The sequence below is a fragment of the Nelumbo nucifera genome, chromosome 5 (genome assembly GCF_055504915.1).
Source record: "Nelumbo nucifera cultivar China Antique chromosome 5, China Antique-T2T, whole genome shotgun sequence".
NCBI lineage: Eukaryota > Viridiplantae > Streptophyta > Magnoliopsida > Proteales > Nelumbonaceae > Nelumbo > Nelumbo nucifera.
Window position 1 is genome coordinate 13,770,457 of NC_142653.1, and position 20,439 is coordinate 13,790,895.

Consider the following 20,439-nt stretch of genomic DNA (forward strand, 5'->3'; position numbering starts at 1 on the left):
TTACCTTTGAGTGATTGACATGAAGGACAAGTTTGAAAAATAAATCAATCTTAGAAAAGAGATTGGAAGGGCTTGGGGTAGTGATTCATATGAAGAAAATTTTAAAAAATAAACTTTTTTTTTTAAAGTAACTGAATGGGTATTTTGGACATTTTCATGTCTTTTTTAGAAGATTTTACCAGGGCATCTACTTGCAACTATGCCAAAAAGTTCAAGAGAGGTGATTACAATTACCAAACTTCAAGGGAGGTTTCAACAATTTACCCTAAAGTTTTAATAGTTATAGATATTGAGTTATATTGCTAATTACTATTTAAAATGCATAATTTTAGATATATTAAACTACTTGCTTATTGATCCCGGTACATGCATGGGAATTATAATTTCTGTTTTTTTTTTCGATAGGTAAGAAATAAATCTGGGAGGTAAATAATAATGGTAGAATAGTCCACAAACATAATAGTAAATACATGAGAATATTAAGTGAATGCCATTCCTTGGTTGGGAAATAATGTATAACAAGAATTATTATCAATATATTAATTAACCTAAATAAATTACCAAAAAACTTAATAAATATATTATTAATTAGTAGTTATATATATGTATATATATAATACTAATTTAGTAGTTATATATATATATATATGTATATATATATATTATTAATTATATAATTATAAGCCATTAAAATAATGTATTTATTTAATTGCTAAACATTCCAGTAATATTCCTTTAATGGATTTGTAATAATTAAAAAATGTTTTTTATAATAAATTGAAGAAGTAAATCAGGTTCCCTTATCTTTTCCTATCATTTCTTTCAAACCAAATACAACCTTAAAAGGGCGTGAATGTTGATTATTGTAAGAAAAGGAGAGGAAGAGATATTTAACCCAATTAGTTAGGATTGAGAAATTGGAGAGAAGAGATTTTAAACAAGAGACTTGAGATTTGAAACCTGAAAGAAAATGAGAGAATGATTAACGGGATCCGCAATAAGTCAGGTAGCGTTATAGTCTGAAACATATTTCCAAGTAATATATCTCACATGTCTAAACCCGCAATAAGCCCCCCTTTTGAATACTTTTGCTTAATTAATTAAAATGCTAACCCATTAACGAATGCATCATTTTAAAGTCTAAACCATGGTTTTCAAAATTGGATCGGATCAGACGGTCGGACCAGAAAACTGGGTCCCAAAAACCGGATATTTTCTAAAAACTGTTTGATTTTGATCAATAAATCACTGACGCAGGCGATTAACCATTTGAATGGTTTTGACTGGTTTTTATTCTATTTTTTATTTTTTTAATTTTCAACCCGATAATCGGACCCTTGACCTGTTTGGTCTCTGGGTCGGTTTTAAAAACCATGGTCTAAACTGAACCGTGCCGACTGGATCATCTTTCGGGTTTAATTATTGATATTTCAACATTTTTTGGTTCATTTCCGTGGAGTGTGGAATGAAATCAAAATCCAAATTACCTTCTCGTAAATGTATTATTGAGTAGTGATAGATTAGTTGTATTTCTATAAGTGCTTAATGCTTAGATAGAATAGTAAATATTATTGAGTAGTTTCTCGATTTGGCATCTCCCCAGCCATATAAAATTAGGCCTCTTGATCATCTTCAGTGATCGATCAGCATCATCCAAGAATGGCTACCTTGAGGTCTCTTTTGTTGTCTCACATTTTAGTAGTTTTCATGGCCATCATTAGCATTCCATGTGGTGCTACAGCTGAGGAAGATAGAAAGGAAAGTCATCTTCGTTTTTTAGCTACGTGCTTGAGTTTAGATATTCTTTTGTTAATCGGATGCTATACTTGAGTCTGTATGAATAGCAACAGCAACTAATATGGATCGTCTGGCTTTGTTGATGGGCCATTTAGCTTCTTTGCCTGGCGATGAACGGCCGACGACATTGTCCAGAGTACCAGACCATCCAATAATAGATGGATTTCTCTTGGTTCATGCTTGACTTGACATGTGTTAGAGAATAAAACCTATTAAAGGACCTCACTTAACACTTTAAGTTTTTAGGTTGAATGGTTCTTTGAGATGGTATTTGAGCCACTTTGACCGAGTGGTCTGTGTTTGATACTCATAGTTTCCATTATAATTAATTAAGTTTTAACACAAGGTATAGGTGGGTGTCCATACTTCAAACCCGCTTTCGTGTGTAAGGGCATATCACAGATGGCTATAGCAGCTATAGATCTTGGTCTAACCATTCAATATATGTATATAATACTTTGGCAGCTGTATTATATATGGTGATGATGCTGATGATGATGATGACAATGCTGGCTGCAGGTTCACATTGTGTACATGGGCGCCCTTAATACTGATCAGGATGATGGATAATTAACTTCATCTCAGCATCTTAGCATTCTACGACAAGTTGTTGAGGGAAGAAAGTCTGTATTATATTTAAATAATACATCCAGTGGCAGCTGTATTATTATTATTATTATTCATCAAATTAATTTATGCATGTGGCTCTGGTAATTGTTGTGTTACGTTAACGTTGCTGGTGATTCTGATCAATGGAGTACTATTTCTTTGTTCTTTGAAGCTTGGCGACTGGGTCCCTTGTACGCAGCTATAAGAGAAGTTTTAATGGGTTTGCAGCCAAGCTAAATAAGCGCGAGAAACAAAAACTTGAGAGTTAGTAATAATTGCAAAATATATATCTATATATATAATCGATATCTCATCGATCTAAATTATGTCTTATTTCTCATTGTTGTATATGTAGGTATGGATGGCGTGTTATCGGTGTTTCCAAGTAGAACCCTCCAGCTTCATACAACCAGATCCTGGAATTTCATGGGTTTAACTGCGAAGACCAAAAGACAACCCAATGCTGAGAGTGATGTGATAGTTGGTGTCCTCGACGGTGGAATCTGGCCCGAGTCTGAAAGTTTCAGTGATGAAGGATTCGGCCCTCCTCCCAAGAAATGGAAGGGTACTTGTAATGGTGGCAGCAATTTCACCTGCAACAAGTAATTTTCTTCACTCCGTGTCTCCATCTTCTTTCTTGTAATGATGCATGATGATATTTGTTGTATTATTAGTATGGGGGTTAATTGAATTCTCTGTCCATTTATAATATATCTCGAGATGATGAAAACATATGTTGATCGTGTCTTGCATTCAAAGTTGTAAGTTATGTAATGCTCTAATTAACTATGAGACTGTCTCTCAACAATATCTGGATTGTAACTATTGCAGTAAGCTCATTGGTGCTCGAGTTTACAGTTTGAGTAATGGAACTGCAAGGGACAAGGAAGGACATGGCGCACACACTGCTTCAATAGCAGCAGGGAACAGAGTGGTGAATGTGAGCTTTTATGGATTGGCTCGAGGAAATGCAAGGGGGGGAGTTCCATCAGCTAGAATTGCTGTTTACAAGGTCTGCAACGGTGGAGGTTGTCGTGAAGAAGATATCCTCTCTGCCTTTGATGATGCCATTGCTGATGGCGTAGATATAATCTCAATTTCAGTAGGGGGAGATCAAGCATTTGATTTCTCTATGGACTCCATTGCTATTGGTTCATTTCATGCCATGGCGAAAGGCATCTTAACCTCGAATTCTGCTGGGAATAGTGGTCCGTTTGCAGCCTCAGTTTCAAGTGTTGCACCATGGATGTTTTCTGTAGCAAGCCAGTAGTATAGACCGTCAAATTATTGACAAAGTTGTTTTAGGGGATGGTACAAAACTTGTGGTTAGCATATCAACCGCTTTTTTTTGTTACTATTAATCTTCAGTTATTTCAAAATTCCAAACTTACATTTGGTCTATCTTCTTTAATGGGTAGAGGGTAAATCTGCTAATTCATTTGGTGCAAGAAAAAGAAAAGTTGATCTTGTATATGGCAGAAGTGCTTCAATGAAATGTGATCCTGATAGTGTTCAGTATGTTTCATCCGTAGATTAATTGATAGAATTAATTTCAAGTTCTTTCAGAGAGAGAGAGAGAGAGAAAGTATTTGGCACTAAGTTTTTTTTTTTTTTTTTGCTTCATTTCAGGATTTGCGCTTCTGATTGTTTAGATGGTGATTTGGTAAAGGGGAAGATTGTGGTATGTGATCAGATCTCAATAGGAGAGGAACCTATGCGAGTGGGTGCTCTTGGGACAATCATGATAGATAACGAATTAAATGATTTTTGTTTAATTTATCCTCTTCCTGCAGTACTGTTAACCCCTGAGAATGGGGAGAGGCTCAAGCTTTACATGAATTCCACAAGGTAAACCCTCCATTGACCTGTTCTGTTTTTTTTTTTTTTTTTTTGCTGAAATTTGAAACAAATTACTTACTATAATATCTACTGTAAAAATCTCTTATCTATTAGAATTTCCTAATTAATGTGTTTAAATAGATGCGCTGATGTATTTTATCTTTTATTTTGTTATTTTTAATGTAAGAAATTTCATTGGAAACCCTTTCAGAACAAAATCCATCTAACTTCACAAAATTGAATAGAGTTAATGGAATTTAATCAAAACTAAAACCATTGTATTAGCTTTCATCTTTGGGATTGTATATATACATAACTTTTTTATGTTATATATCCTCAGAGATCCTCAGGCAAACATTTTGAGAAGCGAAGAAATTCGTGATTCAAGTGCTCCTATGTTGGCAGCATTTTCGCCTATTGCTTCAGTATCTGACAGTGATGCAGATAAAAGATCAGTGAAGTATAGCATATTGTCTGGGACCTCCATGTCTTGCCCACACGTTACTGGTTCAGCTGCTTATGTCAAAAGTTTCCACTCTGACTAGTCGCCGGCTGCCATTAAATCTTCTCTTATGACTACTGGTAGCCATTTTCTCTCTAAGTTAGAGTAGTTTGATAAGCAAACATAAATAGCTTTTAATAAGTCTTCAAAATTAACTTCATCTTGAGCTTCACTTATCATGTGAAACTGGATTAATTAATCTAACACATACACACAAATAAAATTTCCTTATTTGTATGTGTATAGCTCGGCCCATGAGTGCTTCTCAGAATGAAGGCGCTGAATTTGCTTATGGTGCTGGCCATATAGATCCAGTGAAAGCAAGAAACCCTGGGTTGGTTTATGATGCCCAAAAAGGTGACTACATACAAATGCTCTGCAATATATAGGCTATGACTCGAGGAGGGTTAGGCTTATATCAGGTGACAACAGCAGCAGTTGCCCAAAGCAGGCGAATGGTAAAGGCTCAGCTAAGGATCTCAATCACCCTTCAATGGGACTTTATATTGATGGATTCAAGGCATTCAACAGTAACTTTACGCGGACTGTTACCAACGTTGGCTTCCCAAACTCCACATACAAGGCAAAAGTAACTTCAGATTCTACTATGAAAATCAGCGTTAAACCCAGTGTTCTGTCGTTTAAGGCATTGAACGAAAAGAAGTCTTTTGTTGTGACTGTCAGTGGAAGTGCGCTATCATTAAACTCTACAGCGCTTAGATAATTGGTTTGGTCTGACGGAATTCATAGTGTGAGAAGTCCAATTGTCGTATATACATTTGATCATCGTCACCCCACTGTTTATTGCAAATATCATCTGTGTAGTGAAGCTGAAATTCATTACTTTTAAGGTTTAAATCTCTCTGTCTGTCCTTATGGGGTATCTTAATAAAGCTAGATGGTATTTAAGATTAATGTGATAAGTGGTTATCATTCTTTCTTTCTGGTGCCGTTTGGTTAATTAGGTCTGATTCAATGGTCACTCATGGTTAGTTGGTTACTCCTTTGACCTTCTTAAAGCCTTAAATGATAGTCTGGCCAGGCTTCTGAAGCAAATTGTTCAAATATATAATCTCACCCCAATACAATTTAAATAAGAGCAGGAGCTGTGTAAAACTAGGGATGTCCGCGGATAATTAGGGCCCATTTGGCATGTCTTTTTGTGTAGGTTGTCAATTTTTTAAAAGATCGGCAGTCCGCATTCGTTTGGTGGGAAAAGATATAGTCATCGAAAATCGTAACCTTGAAATTTCAGGAAATTCCAAATGGAGTTATTTGCCTTTTTTCTTTTTCAATTTGTCTTCGTGCAGAAAGACATGCGAACAGACACACCTTAACCAAATGGTCTTCATGCTGATACAAAAGCTCACATCGTCTTTTGATGTCAGAGCTTCCAAAAGATCTTTCAAAAAATACTTGCCAAACGGCCCCTAGGTTAGGTGGTAAACCAGTCTTGACTCTTGAGAATCATACTTAATCAGGTTTAGGTTTAGCCAAACCCATTAACATAGTAGCATTGAAACCATAGTTTTAAAAAATGACCCAGAAATGAAACCGTTTTAGCCACCAGTTTCTGGGTTGATGGTTCGACTATCCGATTCAAATGGATAGTTCATTATGACAATAAAAATTAAAAAAATTAACAAATAGCCAAAAACCATTGAACGGATTGACAGTTCGACCACCCAAGTCAATGACCGATTCAATGATTTTGGCTAAGGACCAGGTTTGGGATAAAACAGAACCAATTGCCTGAATGGTTCTAGAGTCAAATGATCCGACCGTTCAGATCAACGATGATTCAAAAACCATGATTGGAACTTTGTATAATTTAGCCTTTATCAGCGATAAGGGTAGCTGACAAAGGCTAAATTTATGGGACAGAGCTGGTTTATTTTCAACATCCCATTTTATTAATTAATCAGTACACTGCAATCTAATGCAAAATTCTGAATTATATAACCCTTATAAATCACATCCTATTTGGCATCAATTCTACGATAGTGCTAAAAAATTCTGAGTCATTCTCCCATTTTTTTAAGCCATAAAAAGCATAATTCATTAATTGATGCTCAGATTAGAAGTGAATTACACTCGGAACGTACAGATGACGGACGGACAGGCATACCATCACAGTGGAGACTAGGTGCCAGTTATTACCATACCTAAGGTAACTGTAATACAATGCGTCTTTCTTCACGTAATAGTAATAAAAAAAAAAAAACACCGTTGGATATGGATCTATTGTTTCTGTTCTCATCTCTTGTTCAGATGAAGGTTTCAGTATGTAATGAAAATTTTCTTAATTTAGAAAGTTTGGGGAAATTAATACATCTGTGAAAGATCGATATGAATCAGGTTACAGGACTCTATGCTTCTGTATGGGTCATCCAGCAAACTCCATTAATAATAATTAACATTACAGATTTACAGTTTGAGTCAATAAGGGATTAAGGCTGCATTTGGCATGGTAGGGCATTTTACTGCAAAAAAAGAGATTAGTCCTTAAAATAAAGAATGCCATAGGAAGCCTAAAGCTCTCACTTTAAGCGATTCACAAAATGCCAATAAGTAATAGCCTAGGTTTGAGCCTTTCAACCAAAAAAAGAAAAAATTGCACTGGAGTGTGGGTTTTGAGTTTTGACTGCCTTATGCAAACAAAACAGAAATTAGTAAGGCTCAGTTATGTAATGTAAATACATACAAAATAATATAAAATACAGGGTTTTCCACTCAATATATTTGTATTTGTACTTCTTCCAAACTGAACTTAAATTACTAGAAGTACTAGCTGCTCAGCCATCATTCTAAGTTCACTCATAACCCAACCGATTAAAGGTCTAAGGATGGGAATACTGTTTGACATTCCTGTTTGTAAGTCTAGGACCTTTGTGAAAATGACTTTCAATAATGGGAAGTACTTTTGTAGAAAGAAAACACTTCTTAGCCGGGCTCAGTAGATTGAATGAACTGATCTCTAAACCCCTTACATTCCTTCACTAACAATTGCTTGGGTTCCGCTGATTCCAGTTGGTGTGATGATGGTGGTAACCCTCGATCGAGCAACTTTTGGGCCTCAATGGGCTAATAATTCAGCAGACAACCAAGTCCAGCGGAAGCCTCATAGTGTTCGAGTGACGTAGTGTGGAAGCAATGAGAACCGGAACTGGCTATGCAAGCACCGGGCGTTCGTTAGCACCTAGCAAATAACACCGATTTCTCTAGGAAAGAAAAAATGTGGTGAAAATAGGAAGAAGAGAACTTGAAGAAATTCTGAAATCTGAAGTATGAAATTGATTCATAATTCTGGGAAATAGCAGTATTTATAATACATTGAGAAATTATAAAAGAACTAGGAAAAGAAATTAGATTTGATCTAAACATCTCAAACTTGCAGATAGGATCGAACTCTTCTTGACTTGATCTCCCCCGTCCGATCTCCCTTGATCTTATCCATGCATGAATCTTGGATTATCTAGAATTCATGAATTCTTGATGAGTCTTGGATTCTTTGAATTCTTGATGAGTCTTGGATTCTTTGAATTCTTGATGTATCTTGAATTCCTGAATTATCTTGGATTCTTTGAGTTCTTTGGCTTATCTTGAATTCTTCCCATGAGTTGTCGCCCATATGATGAGATGGGCCTCCATCACCGAGTTCTCCCAAATGAGTGATATAAGAGATACCAACCCTGTTATTCGTTTTACCCATCTCCATGACTGATGACTCCATGTAGGAGGAACCAAACCCTTTTCATTGGCCATGTTGGGGGGTAAAAGTGTAAAACAAAGAGGGAGACGGTAAGCCTCTTCAATCTTCACCTAATTCACGTCCAGTGTTGAATTAATTGCAGAAGGTGGTGTGCTTCATTGAGGTCACTGATTTGTTCTTCCGACTAAGGGCACCCTCTTGGAGGAATTCAGATTTGCTCCTCATAAATAGGATATGTTTTTAATGTTCGGGCGGTAGATGTTGTGAGGTTGGTGTGAGAAGTACTAATAAATTGGGATTTATCTTAGGCCTTGTTCGTTTATAATTTTATAATTTATCTGGATAAACTAATATTTACCTGGGATAAATTCATTTATCCATATTCTTTTGATTTTCAGGATTCTCAAGTAACATAATGACATTTTTATTCATAAAAAAAATTAATATTAAAATGGATAAAGTTGTCCTAATATGTTTTATAATTTTTTTTTTTAAATAGGAAAGTTACCCACCTAGGAGATGGACAAATTATAGCCGGGGAAGTAAAACTGATTTTATTGTAGCCTCATAGGCCTATTACTAAATGCAAAAGGAACATTGTAAAGTTAATCAATAGGAAAAAAATACTCATTGACCAACTTTCCCTCTTACTGGTAAACGAATGAGGCCTTAAAAGAAACCTAGATCTCTTACCCACACATACACACAAGACACTACAACTGCACATGGGGAACATCTCCCCATAAATGGTAACATGCAAATAAAAAAGTTCTCAATGTATCAATTATAATATGTTATGGGTAGGTGTGAATAGAAATCCAAACATATCTAATACATACCTACCATGATCTGTCCCCACACATGCCCACAGACTGGAATTTAAAGAATATGAAACCATGAGGTGACAATGGGCTTGAGTATGTGTGGAATTCACGTCCTTTCTTCTGTTCTGTATTTGTAGTTGTAGCCCACCTAAATGGTTGATTCAAGGCTGCAAATTGGGTCGGGTTAGGTCGGGTTGAGGCCAAATTTAACCCTAACTAAATTCCTTCAACCCTAACCCAATCCAACTTGAATTCAACTTTGGGTTGGGCCCAATCCAACCTTTTTCCCATCCCTTAAAATTGCATAGAACTTTTCAGCCTCAGATTTTAATTCAATTTTCACTACATATATTAATCATATGCTTTATTAGTATTTATTTATTGATATTTTTATTAATTCTTTTAGTACAAAATTAAATTTGGAAAAATAAATGTTATTTGAAATGACTATAGTTTATTATGAGTTATGATTTATGATAGATGTTTTATGGACTGCAAGGTATGGGCAACAACAACATCGAGAAAATGAAGAATAAAATATTCAAAAAAATAAAATATGTTATTAAGCTTTTAGTCTTTCTGTTTAGGATCAAGTGAATTGATTATCCTAAATAAAATACATAATAGTATGTGGTGGGGGCTATACACTATCATGCATCCAAACAAGTGAATATATGATATATCATATAGTATATATTTATATATGACATGTACTATATAGTCGGATTCGGAATGTCGAAGGGGCCAAAGATAGATTCATGAATTTATTGGGTTCGGGGCAACCCAGTCCAAATTGCAACCTAAGTTGATTGTTTAGACTTAGACATCTACCAAACTCTCCCACCCACCCAAAAAATAAAAATAAAAAGAACAGGAGGCATGTTTTGATAGGCAAATAAACGATCTATTTGCATGTCTCGACGTATTTAATTGTCTAGATCTTGGCATCACTATCAATTCAAGGCGCTATGCAACGCTATGAAATTCACTTTCGCAGGAGGTATGCATCATGTGATCGCCCATGTAAATAACGAAAAATTACTTAAAGTACCTCTCTGGCAAATACTTAAAACCTTTCCTCTATTTTAATTTCTCAAAAGACCTATTTCCCTGATGTTAACACCATTTATTGATTGTTTTGACAGAAAAGCTGAAGTAATGCTTCAAAGTTCATGAAATCCTGTTTTTGCCAATAAAAAAATTATTGGGATAAAGATTTATCGAATTATCAAAAAAGTATTCATTTTATTTAAATGGGTTTCATTGTTCATTTCACTGAATAAATAATACCGGGAAGTATGGATACGCCTAATGCAGATTTAACACTATGCATTTATATCCGCCCATAAATTAGCATTAATTCCAAGTTGGCACCTACCCCAAATGTACTTTAAACCTACAAATTCTCCCTATATAATAAAGGATAAGTTAGGGTTGAACTTATGATATAGTCATAATTTCAACATCATCAAAAATAAAATAAAATAAAAAATACAGAGGAGGCCTCAGTAATTTTCTCAAATAATTAAGAACGAACTGACTTGTCGGTAGCCTGTGAACTTCAACCTCAATTATACAGAGAATCAAAACAAAGAAATATACCAGAAAATAGAGAAAGGTGCATACACACACAATCTGGATTGTGGAGTTTGGCCCTTTGCCTACATTTATGAAAGACAAATCCATTCTTCACCACCTAGAAGAATAGATGATGTGATTTAAAAGAAGAACAGAGAATAAATTAGATACAAATTTTGCTCTTATCCTATGCAAATTGTGCTCCACACTAATGTGATAATATGAAGCTCAATGAAATGAATGGAGTAGTGAATTAGTATTTAGGCTGAGTTTGGAAGGAGTACAAATGCAAATATGTAGAGTGCAAAACCTTATATTTTATATGTATTTATACTGTACATATTTGTACTCTTTTCAAACTGAGCATTCATTGAACAAGCAACCCCCTAAACAAGGGCCATTAATTGCTTGATTCAACATATAATTGCACACTAGCAAGTGGCAAGCTGAGAACGCAGGTTCTCTTTTTTTTTTCTGTAATTGAAAGTAGCCATTAAACCATAAATAAAGATCCAAGATTACAAAAAGAGCAAGCCAAGAGGGTGGATGTATCCACTAGACATTAAACAACTCAGGTCCCGTTTGGTTTGTAGGAATAGGGATTTGGAATCAGAATCTCGTTTCTATTATTGTTGGAATGGCATTCTTTCATTTGAGGGAATGGACATTCCCTGCCCTTCCTTTGGGAATGAAATTCCAATCCTGCTGATTCAAATTTCCATTTTCATTCCTGCCTGAACCAAACAGATTATAGGAATAGATAATTTTGATTCTGATCTGATTCTGATTTCAATTCCAATTATGAACCAAATGGACCCTTAAACTTTTTGGCCTCTTGGACCACCCTATGAACACTAATGCCAGGTATAGTATCATCTACCCCTCCCAACTCCCAAGACTCCATATAACTGGAACCACCATTGAATAACAGTTTTCTTAAACAGACCACCGAGTGTTTAAACCTAGTACACAAACAATAGCCTTTATTACACAATATCTTCATCTTGGCATTCAAAATTATCCGGTTATTTTAATGCAATTATTTTTTAATCATTAAATATTTAAAATAGTATAATTTATTTGTAGGCTTGTAGCTATAACACATTATTTAAGTTAGTTGAAAAGTTCATACCATTCATCCACTTTGAAAAAGATGTCTCCCATGTATTAAAGAAGAAGAAGAATGAAGAAAGGTAGATTTCCAAGTGGTACATGTCCAGATATATACCCAATGATCTGCTGTACTGCCCCCTACCACCTCAAGCTGACTCTAGGACTGAAATAGTTATACTCTACTCTTTGTAAATTTCTTACAACTCCTCTAGGGTTTTCGTCAAATAATTTTACGGTCACCTGGACTTACCCAATAACTCATACCCCTCTGACCTGCAAACTACAAGAGATTTATTAATGATAGACGGAACTAATCCCAATATTGAAATAGTTTTTTTTGGGAGAATGACGGTTCAGTACAGGGTTAGAATTCTTAAACTCAAAGTACAATTGACATAGATGCTAACTCAGAATTAATGCCAATTCATGAGCAGACATTAATGTATAGAGTCTGGGTATTTAACATTTTGAATGTTTATAGGGAGCTTGTTCATACTTTTCCTTTTTTTTTTAGTATTTGGTGATACTCATCACACCAATAGCCCCCTTTTCCCATAGTCAATGGTTATGGGAATCAAATTCTCGTCTATACTAGTGAATCAACTAACATAAATTGAGCCATCTCTCATCTCTCAGTTGGCGACTAAAATAGTTATTTTATCAAAATTTTCTCAACAATAAAACATTAGTTTGGCCTACAGAATACACATTGATTTTGATAAAAAAGAAAAACCCTTCGTAGACCTGGCAATTAGGTCAAGTTCGAGTTGAATCAAAGCATTTTCAAGTAATTTTGGGTTGGGTTGGAAAATGTTCGACCCTAATCCTAAATATTTAGGGTTGACCCTCATGTTAGATAGGTCAGTTGTTCAATTGCTCAGATCAGTTGGTCTTTCACCAACTCAACAATTTTTCTACAAACAAGTATGGGTTTAATTGTCTAATTCAAATGGTTTAAATGGTTCAACCATTCAGGTCAAACACCAATTTGAAATGTTGGTGACTTGATAGTGATTTAGGACCCGACACGTGTGACACAAAATAGTTAGGCCACCTTCTAGTTCGGATCACTAGACCCTAACCTGCTTTTTTTTTGGGTTGGGTCGACTTTTTACTAGGTCCCTCATTTATGAAAGCTAAATATAGTTTTATTATCTCAAGTTTTTTTGGCATTATTATTTTTATTGAGCCTCTGAATTCATTGGATTCGATAAATATTCGAATTCGATTGATTATTTAATTCTTATATATAATATATAAAATATTTAAATATCATATATAATTTATATAATAATTAAATTATATATTTTATATAAATAAAATATTCATTTTATATATGTATTAATTACCTTAAATAATAAATCGCTTAAATTCAAATAGAATCAAATATTTGAATATTTAATCAAATTCAAATTTGAATATGGATATTCAATATCCATTAGATATCAAATTTTTTAATCAGGTTCGAATTAGGATATTGCATGATTCAATTAAAATGTGATCCATTTACACCTCTACATACTTGCGTTGCATTTAGGACTCTTTACAAAGAAAAATAATAAAGTTTGATGAATTGGCAAAATCGAATATGTTTTCAAAAAAATTGTAAAAACAGTGAACAGAACGAAAAAATTAACTTTTTTGAAACAAATTTTCCTTTCTTAACTTCACCTCCATTAGATCTCTCTATTTACACTATTCATCTTCTGACACTATTGAGAGTAATGGAGAAAATCAATTTCAAAACAAGAAGGATAGCACCGAGCCAGCTCAATTGGCTCTCTTTCTCCCCTGGATCCCAAACCAGCAAAGCATAATATAAAAGAATTAATTAACCAAAGAGGGAATAGCGATGAAGTTTGCTTGGTTGTTTGAGCCCGAAAAAGGTCGAAGAACAGAGGTGGGTCTCTGATCGTGCTCTTGAATGATAGTGGTAACCGGAGTTATATCAAGAGGGTTTGCGGAAGGCGAACTTGCGGATTCAATTTTGACCAAAGAAAAACACTGGTCGCGCACTGGAGTTGATGAAAACGGGGAGAGTTGCCGCTGCAACTCCCCTGTTCTTGTGGAAGAAGACGCAAACACGGCCCAGCAGTGGAAAAGGAGAAGAAGATCGAAAGAGAGAGAGAGAGAGAGAAAGAGAGATCTGATCGGGGTAGGGATCGGTGGAGGAAAATTGACCTCAGACTCTTGTATGTCGAATGGAGAAGATGATCCATGTCTTCGGCTATTGAGTGGAGAGATTAAATGATTAGTAGAGAGAGAATCGGTGAGGAGGAGAGAGTGAAAGAGAGATAGGAGAGGAGAGTGTTGTCCCGCTGTTCCACCACCTCTATTGAGAGACGGATAGTCGATTTCATCGGTGTCGAAAGGGTAGCGAAGTTGAATAGTGTTCGGACAATTCGTTGAGGGCAATTTTGTTCTAGAAAATTAAAAATCTTTCCATCTCACTGTTTTTATCATTGTATAATTGATTTTGTCAAATGATCAAACCTGCTCATTTATTTTGTGAAAAGTCCTTTGCATATATATGCCTACTTAATATATAAGTCACAATTGAAAAAGAAACTTACCCACCCAGGCATCCTTCCAACCTCTTCTCATGTAAACTTCAATATCATTTAGTCTAATTAAATTGTAGACTCAAAGAAATTAGGTTAGTGTTTCAAGTTGATTAATCCATTACAAAATTGATTTTAAATCTGGATGACTTGATTCAGCTGACTTCCAACTCAAAGTAAAAGTTTTATGAGTTTCAAATAAGATGAATTTTTCACTATTCAATTTATGTAACGTCTAATTGTCAAAAAGTAATTTAAAACCCTTTTTTCTTTTTTCAAAACAAATATTGTACAAAGCATTTATATATTAAATAAACCCAATAGAAATGAACAACTCCTTAATAACATCAGTGAAATAAAGTATACAATATGTTTCTGATGTGCGTGAGCGTGGCCAGCAGATTTGAACTCCCCATAGAATACTATTCACAGTACCTTGCAGATGCACATCAAGAACATTTCTCATACTTGTATGTTTTCATTTATAAGAAGATTTTTGAGATGCATGGAATGCACGGATGCAAATAGCATTCCGTGAGAGCAACTCTAATCCCTAATCCTCAATATACAAACAGCTCTAAAAAGAAGAAACATCCACAATTTTTACCAATATAACATGAAAAAAGATATCTACTGCAACTGTAGTTTATTTAAAACCATAGATGAAACGCCTTATCCAAACTATCTGAATGGGTTACATCAATCCATTTTATTTAAAATTATATCTACTATTAAATCATTTAATTTATTATTACTTCTACTCATGTCCTTTTAATCTATTCATCCGAACACCTAGGCCGGATCAAATGCATCCACCAACAAAGGTTTACAATCTTTTACGTGACATTAGTGATTAGAGAAATAAGAGAAGTGTATAGGTGAACAAATAATATTGTGTGCAAGAAAGTCAAATTATGATTTTAATGGCCATGATACAATCCAACCACGAATCCAATGCCCTAATAATTTCAATAACAGTAGAAATTAAAATAGTTGAAAAATAAATGCCGATATGCATTACTGGGACCAAATTGGGTCATGCTCCTACACCTCGATGAAGCCAAAGTTCATTGCATTTAATATTCGATTCTTAAATTTTTAGGGTTGATACTCTGGTTACATAGGTCAGTTGTTTAATTGCCTTAGCAATTTTGGATGGTCTGAGGTGTGCCATTGTAATGGACCTTGTGGCTCTCATCATTGAAAGTGATGCAAAATAAATCATCGACATTCTCTCTTTGGATGCAGATCCTCCCTAGAGATTACATTCTACTATTCTAGAATATAGGCGTTTTGTTTCTGCCTTTGTGTCAACCAGTTTTATTCATACATCCCAATCTTGTAATCACTTAGCCCACTGACTAACTAATCATGCTGTCAGATACAATCATGCTATGACCTAATCAATTCCTCTAGATTTCATCAGGTCTATATTTCCGGATGAAATGTAAACCTGTTGTTTTGAAATAAATTTATTGCCTCTGGCTTCAAAAAAAAAAAAAAAATTTGCCCAAATCAACTGATCTTTGACTAAGTCAACAATTTTTTCTACAAACAAGTATGGGTTTAATTGTCTAGTTCAAATGGTTTGAATGGTTCAACCGTTCAGGTCAAACACCAGTTTGAAATGTTGGTGACTTGTTAGTGATTTGTGACCCGACATGTGTGACACAAAATAGTTAGGCCACCTTCTATCTCGGATCACTAGACCCTAACTCGCTTTTTTTTTGGGTTGGGTCGACTTTTTGCTAGGTCCCTCATTTATGAACGCTAAATATAATTTTATTATTTCAAGTTTTTATTTTTTTTTGGCATTATTATTTTTATTTTATTTTTTTGAGCCTCTGACCTGATTGGATTCGATAAATCGATTAAATTCAAATCGAATCCAATATTCAAATATTTAATCAAATTCAAATTTTAGCATTGATATTCAATATCCATCAGATATCAAATTTTTTAATCAAATATTGCATGATTCAATTAGAATGTGATCCATTTACACCTCTACATACTTGCTTTGCATATAGGACTTTTTACAAAAAAAATAATAATAAAGTTTGATGAATTGACAAAATCATATATGTTTTTAAAAAATTTGTAAAAAATAGTGAACAAGACAAACCTTTTTTGACCAATTTGTCCTTTCTTAATTTCACCTCTTTCCAATGCCACTGTTCATCATCTCCCTTCATTCGATCTCTCTATTGATACTATTCATCTTCTACCTCTAGACACTGTCTAGAGTAATTATTTGAGGAGAAAATGGATTTCAAAACAAGAAGGAAGGATAGCACATTAACTTTATGCATCATTAAGGAAAGCGGGAGAAATCTATTGTCTGATTGGGTTGATGCTGAGAACTTATAGGAGCTGGTTTGGCCGAACCAGCTCAGTTGGCTCTCTTTCTCCCCCAAATCCCAAACCAGCAAAGAATAATATAAGGCTATGTTTGGTTTGAAGGTAGGGAAATGAAGGGAAAGACGGAGAAACCTATACAATGTTTGTAAAGGTTTCCTACTTTTTCCTTCCTTTCCCTGCATTTTCCTTCAAACCAAACATAACCTAAAAGAATTAATTAACCACGGAGGGAATAGCGATGAAGTTTGGTTGGTTGTTTCAGCCCGAAAAAGGTCGATGAACAGAGGTGGGAGATTTCAAACAAGCTTCAGTCTCTGATCGTGTTCTTGAATGGTGGTGGTAACCAGGGTTATATCCAAGAGGGTTTGCGCAAGGCAAGCTTGCGGATTCAATTTCCACCAAAGAAAAACACTGGCTGCGCACTGGAGTTGATGAAAACGAGGGGGAGAATTGCCACTGCAACTCCCCTATTCTTGTGGATGGCAACTCTCCTGTTCAGCTGCTCTTGTGGAAGAAGACGCAAATAGCGGGCCAGCAGCGGGAAAGGAGAAGAGAGATGGGGAAGAAGATCAGGAGAGAGATCTGATCGGGGAAAGGATCAATGGAGGAAAATCGTCCTCTGCCTCTGCTATGTCAAATGCAGAAGATGACCCATGTCTTCGGCTATTGGGTGGAGAGATAGAATGATTAATAGAGAGAGAGAATCGGTGAGGAGGAGAGAGTGAAAGAGAAATAGGAGAGGAGAGTGGTGCCCCGCTGTTCCCCCACCTCTATCGAGAGACGATCAGATGGATAGTCGATTTCATCAATGTCGAAACTCAAAAGGTAGAAGAAGTTGAATAGTGTGTAACGTTTTTACGTTACATTTGCACCAATTAATAACGTTATTGTGGTGCAACATGTAACATGAAAACGTTACATAATTGTGGTGCGAAATGATGGCAGTAATGCGAAATTAAGTTTCGGTTTCTTCTTTCTAAAGCTGTTTTGATGGTAGACGGCTATATAAGCCCATTACTTTGGTCCTCTCACTACTCTCTTCTGCTCACTTACACCATCTAAAATAGAGAGAAAAGTGAGAGAAAAAGTATCTTGCCAAGCAACAAAGACAATGGCCGAAGGTAAGCCATAATTTTGTTTTGTGTTTCGAATGTTTAGAAACATGTATTGGGAATATTTTTTTTGTTTTACATAGTGTTCGGACAATTCTTTTAGTTGAGGGCAATTTTGTTCTAAAAAGTTAAAAATATTTTTCGCTCACTGTTTTTATCATTATTTTAAAAGTATAATGGATTTTGTCAAATGACCAAACTTGGTCATTTATTTTGTAAAAAGAGCTTGCATATATGCCTACTTATTTAATAGAGTACTGAAAATTAGTCACAATTGAAAAAGAAACTTACCCACTTACCCACCCACCTACCCAGGCATCCTCCCAACTCTTTTTCATGTAAATTTTAATATCATTTAGGTCATATTCATTTTTTCGGTAAGTTACTTATTTGGGTGAATGCATTTATTTTGAATAAGTATTTCTTAGGAAAGACTTACTCGGGTAAATCCATTTAACCATGTTATTTTATTTTTTCAGTTAAATAATACAATGATCATTTTAGCCATAATAATTCATTATTAAAAGGGATATTTTTGTCCCATTCAAGTGTTAGTGATTTTCTCACTAGGTGAAAAAGTTATTTATCCACCTAAGAGATGGGTATCACTTACCCGGAAAAATAAATTTTCCTTAATTCTCACATAAATCTGAAATAAAAAACATGAATTTGTCGATCAATAGGAATCAAAATCCCATTGGCCAACTTTCCCTCCTCTTAAGATCCAGAAAAAGAAGCCCCCTTAGTCTAATTAAATTGTAGACTCAAATAAATTCAGTCCGGATTTCAAGTTGATTAATTCATTACAATTTTGAATCTCGACGACTTGATTCAGCTGACTTCCAACTCAAAATAACAGTTTTATGAGGTTCGGAATCGGTATAGGGGTATCAACCATTGCTTCCTTCCGGTTATTTTTATATCATAATCGATTGAACAAAATGAGTATTGAGTCAATTCAACCGGAGTTCCAACTCAGATGATTTTATTTTTTTAACATTATGAGATGCTTTTTTTTTCAGCATCAGCAAAGCTTAAAATATATTCAAACAAATTTTAAGTTCTGTTGCCTTTTATCTGAAAAATGACATCAGTTCAGTGTCACATAAGCATGGTTTTTAAAATCGAATTAGTCAGGGTCTGGTTACTAGTCCGAACGGTCCGACTGCTTGACTCAAACAGTCGGCCCATTCTGACAAAAAATTAAAAATTTTGAAAAACGGTCAAAACTGTTTGAACAGTTAACTGGCCGGTTCAACGGTTTATTGACCAAAATCAACGATTTTGAGGAAAAAAATGGGTTTGGGGAAAAACGGAACCAGTCAGGTGATCGATTCCCGGTTTTTCCAGTCCAACTGTCCGATCTGGTCCAGTTTTGAAAACCATGCACATAAGTGTTTTTTCAATAAAAATATTGTTTGGATAAATTCTTTATTAAATAAATATTTATCTCAATTTATGTGAAAATCATTTAATGGGGAAATCTTCCCTTTAGTGTTTCTCCTAAAAGGATGATTTTTTTCACTATTCATCTTATATAACTCCTAATGGTGCCTAACTGTTAAAAAAAATCATTTCCAATCTTTTTTTCGTTTTTCAAGATAAATATTGTACAAAGCATTTATATATTAAATAAACCCAATGGAACTGAACAACTCCTCAATAACATCAGTGAATACAAGAGATCTGAACTAAAATACTATCCACAGCACCGTACAGATACACATCAAGAACATCTTCTGCACAAATGTACGGATGCAAGTAGCATTCTATGAGGAGCAAGTCAAATCCCTCATCTTCAATATATAACAGCTCTAAAAAGAAGAGACATCCACAATTTTTACCAATATAACAAGAAAAAAAAAAATCTGCTGCAACTGTAGTCTCATTTAACCCCAATGAAATGTAAACACATCAGCTTTTGAAATAAATTCAAGACATCACATCAATTAGGAGTCACAACTACAATTGCAATAGATGAAATGCTTTATCCAAACTATCTGAGTGGGTTACATCAATCCGTTTTATTTAAAACTATATCCACTATTAAATTATTTGTATTTAAGTCACTTATTACTTCCTTTTAATCTATCCATCCGAACATCTAGGCCGGCGGATCAAATGCATCCACCAACAAAGGTTTACAATCTTTTAAGTGGCATTAGTGATTAGAGAAATAAGGGAAGTGTATAGGTGAACAAATAATATTGTGTGCAAGAAAGTCAAATTATGATTTTAATGGCCATGATACAACCCAACCACGAATCCAATGCCCTAATAATTTCAATAACAGTCTAGAAATTAAAATAGTTGAAAAATAAATGCCGATATGCATAACTGGGACCAAATTGGGCCATGCGCCTACCCCTCGTTGAAGTCAAAGTTCATTCCATTTAATAGTCGATTCTTAAGTTTCATGCTAATCCCAAAT

The 20,439-nt window shown here is 34.8% G+C and overlaps 1 pseudogene; it reads left to right on the plus strand.

Annotated features, from left to right (window-relative positions):
• The first annotated feature begins 1,858 nt into the window (after window positions 1-1,858).
• On the plus strand, window positions 1,859-5,597 carry LOC104609479 (subtilisin-like protease SBT4.4; annotated as a pseudogene).
• Window positions 5,598-20,439: the final 14,842 nt, after the last annotated feature.